Raw genomic sequence first — 14,043 nt, forward strand, 5'->3', positions numbered from 1 at the left:
TTGTGCAGAGCAAGGCTCGCCCGAGACCCTCTGCGCCGGTCAACGTGGGGAGGCTGGGGTCACATGAGAGTGCCTGTGACTCCTGCTCCTCACTGCAGCTGCAAAGAAACAGGACTTCTCTGCAGTTCTAGATTCAAGGGGGCTCTGAGCTCTGGGGGGGGGGTACTGGTTAAAGAGGATTGAGGCAGTGATGGAGCCTTCAGGGTCTCATGCTCCCCAGGTACTAGTGAAGTCGGAGTTACTGCTCTCCATGGCCAAAGCCCAGGAGGAACGAGGGTGATGGCTGCTGCTTGCTCTCTGCCAACCTTTATGTAACACCCCTTGTAAGAGGCAGCCACAGACCGCTTGCCTGTCTACCAGGGAGCCCTGGCTCCTGGAGGCTCTTCAGGCTCACCCGGCTTTCCACCCTCATCATCATTTCCAGCCAAGGGTCCCATCCATAAGCAACTGCTGTGCTCTGGAGTCTTTGGAGCATCGTGACAGAACAGCCCCAACCCACCCCAGCCCCGTTTCTAGGCAAATATGGCGGCTGAGCATCTGAGGTGGGGAACCTGAACCACAGAGATAGTCCTGACTCTGTGGCCTTGAGGACCACAAAGCCATTCTGAGCCTCAGTCTCCCCATCTGCAAGTGAGAAAAGCGTCTGCATCGAACATGCACAGGCAGGACAGTAGGCTCCCAGTAAAGGTTTGAGCACTGTGCCTTGCAGAGCTCACAGCGCCAAGTCACCTGCAGGGCAATTCCCATGACATAGTCCAGGGCCCAGGACTGCCATTCATCCTAGGAAGACAGAAGAACTGTTGGGGCTAGGTGAGTTAGGAATGGTCAAGAGTCTGAAGTTGGGACCACGGGGTCCTGTGAGTCCTAGCTGTCTAGTGCTCTGAAGGTCTTAGCAGGATTTGGGGTGCTATGGCCCTCCTTATACCACAGTGCCCCTTTTCCTCTGCAGTGCCCCTCTGGGTAACTCCTGTCCAGCTGATGGAGTCATTACTGTTTCCCAATTCTGTGACCCTCTCTGTACCTGGGGCAGAATCTACTAGCTAGGCTGTCCTTGCTATATCCTCCCAACCCCCGGATAGGACAGCAACAAGTCAACTCCACTAGCTGCTGCTCTATCCATTCTTCTGAGGACACACAAGCAAGACAGGAGGCCCTGCAGGGCCATTGCGGGGCAGTGGGAGCTGAGGAGACAGCTGCTTTGCCCCCCTTGTCTGTCCCTACCCCTCCCTGCCTGCCTCTTTGCCCCTCATTGGGTGCCCCAGGTAGCAAGCCACATTCCCAGGTGACAAGAGGGCAGGTCCAGGTCTCCATGTGTACTGTGGCCAGTGGTCTAGTGAGTGCACCTGCCAGATGGCCTCTCCAGTGGGCCCTTGTGGCTTGTAGGTCCTGCCTTCACCCTGTTCCCAGATCTATTAGATAGTGAGCTTTCAGAGTGTCCCAGGACTTCGAAGACATCTGCTGACCAGTCAGGGCAATGCAGACCCCTCTGTCCTAGCAACCCTGAGCTGGCTTGACACCTGGTGACCAGCCCAGGACTCAAGGAAGCCCTAGGGAGAGGCCCCCAAAGTGAAGCACTCAATTCTATGAGCTGAGCTTGTCCTGAGATCAGTAGCTGGGATGTAGCAGGGGTCAGCCCAGGGAAGTGAAGACTGAGACATGAGAGGTCTCGAGTTTTCCATAGAGGCTATTCTGACCCTTGTCATTGACCCTGCATGAAGCCCATCAAACAACAATGTAGAGTAGGTGGCAGGGAGGACCAAGGCAGGGTCAGCCAGGTGGCAACAGACTCTGGGCAGGGTGTGGGGTGAGGTCCTGTTCTCAAGCCATAGGCTCAGATGCCAGTCTTGATGCTCCTACACTGGGGTGAGCACTTGCAGCCTTCTCCGCTTGCTGTTCCTGTCTGGGAACTATACCAGTGACAGCAGGCGTCCACTGTGTTCCGGAGAACTGAATGCTTACAGGTTGTTTGCTAGGTGTGGAGTGAGATAGGTGTTTTGTGTCTCAAAATGCCTGTGTATAGCCTAGGCTGACTTTGAACTCCTGATCCCCTTGCCTCAATCTCCCAGTTTCTGGGACTACAGGCATGCATCCCCACCCCCAGCTGAGGACTCAGTTTTGGTACTTTTAACACAGCATATAGACCCCAGGTGCAGTGCCCACAGGCCCCACTAGCAAAATGTCCTTTAGCTTTGGGCCCCAGCAGGGCCAATCCCCCTATAAGAAAGTACCTCACAAACAAGGGCTGCATGAAGGCACCTGTAGAACCTGTGTGCTAGGCTCTGCCTCAGGGGCTGCTGTCCCTGGGAGGTGGGACCTTCTGTGCTCTGTAGATACTAGGCCTGGGTCTGAGCCTCTGACCCCAGGCTGGGCCCCATCCAGACAACTGTTGGTGCCTGGGAGGCTGGGCTCCGTGCACTGTCCCTCAGGGATCTCGGCTCCCAGTTCCTCGACATCCTCTTAGTCTCTGGCCAGCTCCTGGCCTTGGCGGGCAGGAAGAGGTGAGGACGAGAATAGCAATTGGGCTGAGAAAAGCCTCTAGAACTTGTGTGTTTCCAGCCAAGGAGGAGAGAGAAACAGCAGGGTGAGAAGTGGGGCCAGCAGGTGCTCAATTGAGAAGATATACCTGCTGCCCCTGGCTGATGAGGGCCAACCCGGAGGCCATGGTCATGGTTGGGGGAGAGCATCTATGAGCCACAGAAGCCAGGAGCAGGGATGACTATAGGAGGTGTGGTTGGGTTGGTGGCTGCTGGGGAGGGCCAGGGAGGGCTTGACAATCCCAACCTCCCAATACTGGGCTGTTGCTTCTCTTCGGCCAGAGCCCCACCCCCAGGCCTCATGCACCCCAAGCCTGCACAGTCCACTTGAAGTCTCACTGCCTCTGAGCCCCCATTGCATGAGTCGGACAAGACAGGTTACTCCAGCCCACCTCATCCTCACATCCTCCAGGGAGAAGCTGGAGCAGGCACAAGGACACTCAAGGCCTGCCAGCCGGAGAGACCGGCAGGGCACCCAGTGCCAGGGTGACCTGCGACTCTGTCTCCATCTTTCACCTCCATCTGGTGAGAGTCACATCTTGGCTGAGTCAGGAGCTGTCCTTTTGAGGACAGCAGTCTTGGCTGGCCCATCATGTGTCCTTGTCACACGAGTGTCTTTCTCCAGACCCTGCTGCTCTAGGAGTGGGCGGCTGCCACATCTTTTCTGGCTCTGTCCCCAGGCCCAGGGACCGTCCAGGACAACCTCAGGCTGGGGCTCGCTGGTATCACAAGAGGTGGGACACAGAGGTACTGCAGCTGTTGGAGAGATAATAGCCAGGGAGGGGCTGCAAGGAGGGATCTCTAGGCAGGCTGCCCATCCATCTCTCTGTGTTTAACCATCTGCTCCTCAAGGCAGCAGTCTGGAAGATGGGACTCAGCCTCACTCACCACCGGGTAGGTCCCCCAGGGACACACAGTGCCTGGCCCTGGCCGGGTAGGTGTCACACCTGGGCGCTAGCCAGCTGTGAGGAGGCTGCTGTTCACTGCCCATCTGGGCACTGAACTGGCCTCCCTGGGCTTCGGAGCCAAAGGTTCTGACAGGTAAACACTGCATTTCTCCAGACCTGGGACTTGTCCTTGATACTGGCGCCCCGTGGCTCTCAGCACCGTACCTCACCTCAGCTGTCCTTGTCAAGTGTGTGGGAAAAAGCAAGGACACACAGGCCTCCAGCACAGGTGGGGCCTGTCTAGCTGGCTTAAGTTATAGCCCTCCCCACCGCTGTAAGGAGACGGGAGGGGAGGACAACGACAGGACAGTCCCCAACCCGGTAACAAAGCCCTGTGACCGGTGTCGGGATGTTCTGCGCTCACTCCTCACCAGGCACTGTGAGTTCCCGGCCAGAGCCCAAGGACTATGTTCGCAGTCAGTCCACACAAACACGCCACATATGTGTTTCCTGGTGATCTCAAAGCCCAGTGGGCCTGGAAGTCAGCAGCCCTGCTCAGTGACAGACGCCGCTTCTTGGATTGCTCTTTCCACAGAGCAATCCAAGAAGGGCTGTCAGCTGCAGGGTGGCTGTGGGCCACCCCCACCCCATCACACTCAGCGCCGGGGACAGTTCATTTAAACTTATTTAGATTTATTTTATTTTTATTTATGTGTGGGGGCCACTGCTCAGCATGTGGCCAGCCACTGTTCCTCTCTATCTAGGAGGAGATTGCTTCACTCCTGGAGACATTTTTGACACCATTATCAAAAGTCAATTGACCGTGCTGGCCAGGGCTGGTGTCGCATGCATCTGTGTGCCAGCAGATTCTACCCGGGTACTAGGGTGGCTTCTTCTAGTTCTGGGAAAATTCATGCATCTTAACAGGGATCCATCAAATTGGCATGTAGCTTTGGGAAATGGGACATCTTCAGGAGCAACTCTGGAACATTCCCACCTACATCCCGCGTGAGCCCAGTGTCCCAGCCACAAAGCAAAGTGTGCCTTGGCAGCCACAGGCCACCTGAGGCTCTTTAAACTGACATTTAAATTTACTGAAATGCTAGGCAGTGGTGGTGCACGCCTTTAATCCCAGCATTCGGGAGGCAGAGGCAGGCAGATCTTTGAGAGTTCGAGGCCAGCCTGGTCTACAGAGCGAGATCCAGGAAAGGGACAAAGCTACACAGAGAAACCCTGTCTCGAAAAACCAAAACAAAAAAACAAAAACAAAAACAAAATTTACTGAAGTGAATTCCTGGGTTGCTTACTATACCCTCAGTCTGTATTCATGTGTGACTGGTGGCAGCCACACCGGGCCACTTTGCTTATAGAATATTTTCATCATTTTGGAAATATCTGTTATATAATACCTTTTTGGTAGGAGTTGTAGGAGGCCAAAGGTATAATAAGAACCCCCAAGTTCTGGGCTGAGGGGCGGGGTAGCTCAATTTGTAAAGTCCTTGCTGTGAAAGCATGAGGACCTGGGTTTGAGTCCCAGAACCTAACTTTGAAAAGCTGCACATGGTGGGCCACACTTATCATCCCAGTGCTGGCGAGGTGGAGACAAGTGGATCCCTGGGACTCAGGGGTGAGCCAGGCTAGCCTAGCCTAATTGGAAAGTTCTAGGCCAGAAAGGGACTTGAAAAAACAAAGTGAACAATGCCTGAGGAACACTTGAGGGTGATCTCAGATGGACACACACACACACACACACACACACACACACACACACACACACGGAACAAGGGGATAGAAAGGGGACAAACATCCCATTGGAAACAGCTGGAGGATCGGGTCCCCATCCAGACCTGCTTGCAGCCAGGAAGGAAATGCTTACCCCATTTTTGCTCTGTCCTCTGCCTCATAAATGGTCTTCTCACAGGTATCCACTTGTCCCCTCTACCCTCAGGAATGAAGTGGGTCCTTCCCCAGAGCGATGGGCACACAGAGGGCCTTTATCACTCCCCATCCTACTTCTGAGTCTCACAGTCCCATCCACATCACTCCAGGCCACCTTGTGTCCCTTCCTCTCTGGCCAGCAGGATGAGTCGTCAAGGACTGAGCATGGACCGTCAGCCTGTCATGGGGTTACCTGGCCTCCAATAGGGCAAGATTCAACCCATCCCCTTTCTGTCGACCTGGGCCTAGGACTGGACCAGGCCCTGAGCCAAGAGTTGCTCTGCCCAGGATGGAGGACCCTGACACCTACTGCCCACCTGCTCATATGCTGACAGGCCCCTCACCCAGCCAGGATAAGACTACACTCATGGTCCTGCTGGATGCTTGCTTGAGGCCCCGGTGTCAGAGACTGAAAATATCAGCGGCCACATCTATTCTCTCCTTCCCATACCCTGTCCCATGAGTCCCTAAGACAGCTACCCCAGACCTTCCTGCCAGTTTCCCAGTGTCTATGGCCCCTTCCCACATCCAGAGAGTCACTCCTTCAAGGAGTATAGGTCCCAAGCTGTGCCTGATGACCAGACACACAGTGGAATTTGCTCTGGACAGGGCCAGGTCTGGATCTGGAACAGAATGGCCTCCAGGAGGGCCCACTACTCAGCTTGTACCCACCCCACAGCCCCTCTGCATCTGTGTACGTGTCCCACAGCCCCTCTGTGTATGTGCGCACGTGCTTCTGGAAGACTGCTCCCTATCGCTGGCATTTCTCTCCATCATTTCATCAGTATGACTTTCTGGGCTGTTCTGAGCTGTTTCATCGCAGTTGTGCTGATGAAATACCCTGACAGAATCCATGTAGGGGAGAGGGGGTTCATTTCAACTTACAATTCCAGCTTACAGTCCACGATACCAGGGAATTTAAGGCAGCAACTTCAAACAGCTGGTCCCAGCCAGCACATCCACAGTCAAGAGCAGAGGGAAATGAATTCAGGCTCCCTCCCAGCCTTGCTTGTGCTCAGCTCCATCTCTCCACTCTTACATAGTTCAGGAGCTCCTGCCTAGGGAATGGTGACACCCGCAGTGTGGCATCAATCAGCTTAATTAAGACAATCCCCCACAGATATGCCCACAGCCACCACCTGTCCCCTCTCCCTGCCACCGTTGCCATGTAGACGATTGGGATTCTCTTCTTCCCGGGTGATTCTAGGTTGTGGCAAGTTGACACTTGAAGCTGTCACACCATTATAGTCCACACAGATCGTCTTGATAGTGTGTGGCTGTCTCCACAGTGGTGTGACTGCCGCCACAGTCCAACTGCAGAGAGGTCTGGACACTCAGTGTCCACCTTGTCCCCTGCCTCTCACCCCTGGGAAACCTGATCTCTCTCCTGTCCCTACACTTCTGCCTTTGCCAGAAAATTGTACAAACAATTGGTGGGTAGACATCCGTTTGTGCTTCTCCCATGCTGCAGAGAGCTTCTGGGATTCCTGCATGCTGCTGAGTGGAGGAAGAGGTTCGGGGGTATGTCTGCTCCGCCAATGCCCTGGTGCTCCTATGTCACATGCCGGCTTGCTTCTGTCTTGGGCATCTGTGAATGAAGCCGTAGACAGTACACACATTTCTGTGCGATGTCACTTTGCTTGGTGGGTGCAGTGCAATGAAGCTGTTGAGTCTCTTAGAAGTGTTTAAATCCGAAACTGCCGACCTGCCTTCCAAAGGCCAGAGCCACTTGGCATTCATTTCAGTGACACGCAGGGACACTGTTGCTCTGTGGTCACCCACACCATCTGGCTGTCCTGTTGTGATCTGATTTGCCAGTAACTTATGGGCTCCAGGTCCCAACAGCCCCTTCAAGGGCACATCCTAGCCCTACCTCCTAAGGGTATCACCACCTCCCAGTAGTGCCACAGGTTGGACACAAATCCTCCTTACATGGTTTTGGCAGACACTTCTCTAGAAAGCGGTACAAGGTTTGTCTGTCTGCAGAGAAAAGGCCAGTTGTCAGAGTGCCTTTTGTTTGGCAGCTTGCCTTTTCTCCACTGATCTGCCTTTTCTGTCTTTGTGTCTGTGTCAAAAACCAATGGCCCGTGGATTCCTGGACTCTGCTCCATTCTGTTAATCTGTGTCTTTTTTTGCCAACACTAATCCAGCATGGAATTGATTCTTGTGCGTTCATGGAGAGTCCCTAAGCCAGGTGGCAAGAACCCTACCACCACACTGGTTCAAAACTGTGTTAGCGATTCTACTTTTAAAAAACTATTTATTTTTATTTTAAGTATGTGTATGAGTGTGTGCTTGCGTGGAGGCGTGGGCACTTGAGCTCAGGTATCTGTGAGGCCAGAGGCATTAGTAGCCCGGAAGTGTAGTCACAGGCTGTTGTGAGCTACCCAGTGTGGGTGCTGGTCACCAAATTCAGATCCTCTGCAAAAGCAGTGTCTGATCTTAACCATGGAGTCATCTCTCCAGCCCCAGCTACTTCAAAAAAAATTGTTTTAAGTTTTTGGCCATTGAAATGGTTTAACAGGGAAAGGTGTGTGCCCCTCTCTCCCACAAGCCTTAACAGCCTGAGTTCAATTCCTGAAACACATATAAAGATGGAAGGGAGAATAGATATCAGAGAGTTGACCTCTGATCTCTACATACATGCTGCAGCACGGTGCCCCCTCCACACATACGTGCACACACAACAACACTAATTATAATCGGTTTTCAAAAATTGTTAATATACATTACTTACGTAAAGTAATAGATTTCTTTTGGGATTGGTTTGGTTGCTCGGGTCTTGAAAATGGCTTTTATTAGTTTTATATATATATGATACCCTCTTCCTTCTTCCCACACCTCCCTTGGCACCCTTCTTCTTTCATGTCTTTGTAGAATATTTTTAAATGTTTACAAAATAAATATATTTCCATTGTTATTAACTATAACACAACTTGATACATTTTGGTAATAAACAAACCCATATGTCCATAATTCAGACTAAAAACTGAGAACATTTTAGCCTCAGTCAGCACTGGGCTCCCAGAGGTAACAGCATATTGGCTTTTGTCATAGAGATTACCTTTGCCTGTGTCGAAACTTCATATGAACAATATTGCACAGTAATATTCTTTTGTCAGGCTTCTTGTATACTTTTAATGCCGCCAGCATTCATCTGTGCTGTCAAATGAAATTTCAGTCTAAATACTACCATTTATTCACTGAACTGCTAAGGAACACTGGGCTGTCTTTGGGTTTTGCCTGTGTGAATAAGCTGCTAAAGTTTTATTCTTATTATTTGTAATTATGTGTGGGTCTGTGCACATGAGTGCCCAAGGAGGCCAGAAGAGGGCATCAGATCCTTGGAACTGGAGTTACATACCATTGTTGAGCCTGCTGATGGTTATACTGGGAACTGAACTTGAATTCTCTGAGTCTGGCTTATTTCGCTTAACATGATCTCCATTTCTACCCATTTTCTTGTAAATGGCATTTCATTCTTCTTCATGCCTGACTACAACTCCATTGTGCACACTTATCTGTTGACCCTGAACGTACTTCATTTTCTTCACCATTCATCTGTGGATGTACCCCTAGACTGTCCCAAATAACATCATGATGAATGCTGCCTTTTGGTATAAATTTTAGAATCACCCTGCTGGGCTTTTGTTGGTATCCCACTGAGTCTTAGCAACGCTGACTCCTGACTACAACTGAGCTTTCTTATTGTTTCATCTGTAACTAAATCCTTGGTATATTAAACAGATAGATGCTACGTGGTTAGATTGGACCTGAGTATTTCCCACACCTAACTGTATGTGAATGCAGTTTCAATAATACCATAGTACTGGGGTCTCCTTTGTGTCTTCCTTCCCAATACTTACATACACACACAAATGAGCTTTACCTTATAGCATAAGACCTTGTTCAAGCCATTACTGGGTTTGGCGTTTTGTCTATTCTGTAGGATGTCTCACATAGATAATTATATCCCTTGCAAACAGAGGCAATGCCATTTCTCCCTTTCCAGTGTGCCTAGCTGCTTCTCCTGCCCCCTCCTCACTCCCCCTTTCCTCTTTCTCATGTCCTCTTTCTCTTTCTCCTTCTGTGCTGGGATGGAGGCCAGATGTGCTGGTTAAGTTGTTTGTCAAATTGACACAAGCTGTTGTCATCTGAGAAGAGGGAATCTCAGCTGAGGAATTTCTCCGTCATATTGGCTGTGGGCACTTCTGTGGGGCATTTTCCTGACTAATGATTGATGTGGGAGGGTCCAGCCACTGTGTGTGGTGCCAAAGTGGTCAGATGATCCTGGGCTCTATAAGCTGAGCATGGCTGAGCAAGCCATGATGAGCAAGCCAGTAATCGTATTGCTCCACAGTCTCTGCTTCAGTTCCTGCCTCTGGATTCCTGTCTTGAAGTTCTGCTCCAGCTTCCTTCCCTTCATGATGGACTGTGGTCTGTAAGCCAAATAAACTCTTCCCCTCGCTAAGCTATTTTTTGGTCATGGTGTTTATCACAACAACAGAAAAGCAAACCAAGACACCAGGGCTTTTAAAGTTAGGCAAGGGCTCTCTCTGCCACTGAGCACCAGTCTCTGCCCCATGAAGTGTTGGGTGTCTTGTTTAGTTCTGCAGTGATGGGGTTGTGTGTGCACTGGCTATACCCTTATCTTGCCCCACTGAGCTGTCCAGGACCCATAAGTACTGCTGAACAGCAGTGATACTCTGGACAGCCTCGCTCTACTCCTGGCCAAGGAGAAAGCGTTGATGTTTCTCTGTCATCTGTGGTATTAGTAGTGGATTTTCTCACATGCCCAGAGTTGTAAGTGGTTGTGAGCTACCTGGTGTGGATTCTGGGAACTAAATCTAGGTTCTCTGCAAGAATACTATGCACTCTTTAAAAACAAAAACAAAAACAAACAAACAAAAAAACCCCAGTTTTTGAAACCAGAACTACTTTTTAAAATTTTTATTATTTAGATTTCTTTCTTCCTTCCTTCCTTCCTTCCTTCCTTCCTTCCTTCCTTCCTTCCTTCTTTCTTTCCTTTCTTTCTTTCTTTCTTTCTTTCTTTCTTTCTTTCTTTCTTTCTTTCTTTCTTTCTTTCTTTCTCTTTCCTTCCTTCTTTCTTTTTTTTCCGAGAAAAGGTTTCTCTGTGTAGTTTTGGAACCTGTACTGGATCTTGCTCTGTAAACCAGGCTGGCCTTGAACTCAGAGCTCCACCTGCCTCTGCCTCCTGAGTGCTGGGATTAAAGGTGTGCACCCCCACCACCCAGCCTGAACATTCACTTTATGATTGATTGCTGAAATCCTCAGGATGAACTGGAAGCTGCAACAGTTGCCCTTTGGGGTTTGGGTCTTGTTCCTTCAGGGAATCCATGGCTTAGGTGGCTCAATCGCCCAGTCCCAGTAGTGTTTTGTGTCTTGGCCTGGGCACTCCAGTTACACTTTCTCTTGCACTTGGCGGGGTAGCCACATTTGCCACAGATCTGCTTCTGAAGGTGGTAGACCTCAGAGCCTCAGCGGCCAGCAGCACATGTGTGTGTCTTATTGCGACGCTCTCTGAAGGATGACTCTGCTTTCCTCATCTTGTTTCTGCCACCAAGGTCAAAGAGCCAGTATGTCATCTTAACCCCTGAGCCCTCTCTCCAACCCCTGAGTTCTGCTGAGTACTTACTCTGCTTCTGCGGGAAGATGACGTGGCTTTTCTTCTTCCGTGTGCTATGATGATGCAGGACGTTGACAGTTGGCATCTCTCTCTCTCTCTCTCTCTCTCTCTCTCTCTCTCTCTCTCTCTCTGTGAGAAATCCCATATGGGTGTGGTATTTACACACGGTTCGACTTGGTTAGCTTTTTCTGCTTGTTTCCATGTTTCCTCTTCTTGTTTTAGAAACAGGTTTTTCCCTCTGTAGCTAGGCTGGCCTCTGCAGTGCTGGGAGCACAGGGGAGCACAGGGAGCACTGGGGAGCACCAGCAGGCCTGGTAGTCACTGCCTATGAGCTGAGAACAATATGTCCATTTCTTTCTTTCTTTCTTTCTTTCTTTCTTTCTTTCTTTCTTCCTTCCTTCCTTCCTTCCTTCCTTTCTTTCTTTCTTTCTTTTTCACCTCTGTGTTATGACACTCTCAGTCATTCTCAGAGCAACTGCCATGAATACACTCTGGGGATGGGGCTCCTGGAGAGAAGGAAGCAGGCCCTGGCCTCCAGGAGATTGTGGTTGGCAGATAAGGGCATACATACTGCATGCCCGAGTTGCAGAAGATGAATGTTAGAATCTAGATCTGTGGAGATGATGTAAATACAGTACCTATGTATGATTTTTTTTAAAAAAAATTAATTAAAAACAAAAAAGAATACAGACAAGACTGCTGTTTAGGCCACACCCGCTTACAGCAGCCTCTTTCTTCTGTAAAGAAAATGGCAAGCCCCTGCCCAAAGCCTGTCTGTGACTCCTTACCCCTTAAGATGCCCCAGGTGTGGGATTCTGGGAGAGAAAGGCAGGCACAAGTCCCTAAGGACGTTTCCAGGCTCAAGTTATCAGACTCCAGGACTTAGAGGGCTATGCGGTAGCTCATCCCCCACCCATACAGTGGGGTACACCTCAGGTGGATGTGCACCTCCTCCTCACTGCCCCACATCCCCCTTCCTGACAGTGAACGACTCCCTTCTCCTCCCACACCAGTTCACAGGGAACCAGAAACAGCCCGAGTCCATGAAACCTGCCTCTTCCCCTGAGACCTGTAGAAGGGACATCGGACTCCCTTGTGGACCTGAACCCTCATCAGAAACCCCACCATGCTGTTTATCTATGATGCTGGGGCCTGAATGCCCCTCAGTCTTTGCCATGCTGCTGTCTGTCTGTCTGTGGTGTTAAAGACTCTTTGACTAAATCTCTTACCAAAAGAACAATCTACCTCAGTGTCCCATGACCCTTCAACTCAAAATATCTTTTAACAGGTGCTTTTGACATAGAAAACATGTGCCCCTCAGTTACCCCAATGGCGATTTAGCTCTCCTTGAAGTCTGAATTTGTATTATCGTCAAAGGACAATGGGGAAACTGAGGCACTAACAGATCAAAGTCAGCTGGCTGGGGTGGGGAGTCACCTGGAGCCCTGACCCTATGCTGGATACTACAGCTTTCTCCTCCTTGAACTAGGAACCTCCATCCCTATCCTGGAGGTCACAGACTGGGTGTATGTCAACCTCAGTCTCTTTTGGAGATTTGTTTTACTTTTAATAGTGTGTGTGTGTGTGTGTGTGTGTGTGTGTGTGTGTGTGTGTGCATGTGCACATGCGTGTGTGTGCCTGCGAATACAGTTGCATGAGAAGACCAGAAGAGGGTGCCAGATCCTCTAGAGCTGAAGTTACAGGTGATTTGTTTGTTTGTTTGTTTGTTTTTCGAGACAGTGTTTCTCTATAGCTTTGGAGCCTATCCTAGATCTTATTCTGCAGACCAGGCTGGCCTTGAACTCACAGAGATCTGCCTGCCTCTGCCTTCTGAGTGTTGGGATTAAAGGCATGCGCCACCACCATCCGGCAGTTACAGGAGGTTTTGAGCCACCAAATGTGAACTGAACTCAGGAATTTAACTTGGATTCTCTGCCAGAGCAACAAGTGCTTTTAACCACCAAGCCATCTCTCCAGCCTCCTGACCTCCTTAAACAAGCCTGGACAGAGTTCCATCCTTTCACAGGACTCTTGGTCACCAATGCCAGGCAGGTGCTCCACTACAGAGACACATCCCAGCCTCCTCCTACCATATTTGGTCCTCTACCTCAGTGGTTCTCAACCTGTGGGTCAAGATCCTCTCAGGAATGTTGAACAACCTTTGTGCAGGGGTCTCATATCAGATATCCTGCATACCACATATTTACATTATGATTCATAACAGTAGCAAAATTATAGTTATGAAGCAGCAACAGAATAATTTTATGGTTGGGGGCCACCACAACATGAGGAACTGTATTAAAGGATCACAGCATCAGGAAGATTGAGAACCACTGCTCTATAGTGACAGATTTTTTTTTTTTTGTAATCAAAAATAAGACCAATAGGTTGGAGAAACAGATTAGTTGGTAAAATGGTTGCCTTGCAAGTAGGAGGACCTGAATTTGATCCCCAGGACTCAAGTTAAAAAAAAGAAGTTCAGGGTGGGCTGTGGTGGCACAAGCCTTTAATCCCAGCACTTGGGAGGCAGAGGCAGGCGGATCTCTGTGAGTTCGAGGCCAGCCTGGTCTACAGAGTGAGATCCATGACAGCCAGGACTACACAGAGAAACCCTGTCTTGGAAAACAAGACAAAACAAACCCCTGCAGGCATGGTGGCACACACTTGTAACCCCAGCACTGATGAGGTGAAAGCAGAGGCTCCCTGGTGCTTGCTGGCCAGCCAGTCTAACCTCATTGGTAAATTCACATCCCAGTGAGAGAGTCTGTGTCAAAAAGCCAAGCGGACAGCACCTGAGGAACCACAATAGGGTTCTCCACGTGCACACACATAAATACGACCACTCTTTCTCTTCTCAGAAACCCTATCTGAATCCACTACAATCAAAATAAAACCCAAATCCACACATCTCCTAGGAAGCCCCAGGCAAGACAAACCTCCCAGCCTCCTTGACCTCACATCTTGCCCTTCTCCCCACTTGGCTGTCCTGGCCACCCCAGCCTCTGGCCACCCCACGAACACCAAGAACGTCACCTCC

At 50.2% G+C, this 14,043-nt stretch overlaps 1 pseudogene; it reads right to left on the reverse strand.

Moving 5' to 3' along the window:
• Positions 1-10,650: 10,650 nt before the first annotated feature.
• Positions 10,651-10,926, reverse strand: LOC131898418 (large ribosomal subunit protein eL37-like; annotated as a pseudogene).
• Positions 10,927-14,043: the final 3,117 nt, after the last annotated feature.

This window comes from Peromyscus eremicus, chromosome 1 (assembly GCF_949786415.1).
Source record: "Peromyscus eremicus chromosome 1, PerEre_H2_v1, whole genome shotgun sequence".
In the NCBI taxonomy this organism is placed as follows: Eukaryota; Metazoa; Chordata; class Mammalia; order Rodentia; family Cricetidae; genus Peromyscus; species Peromyscus eremicus.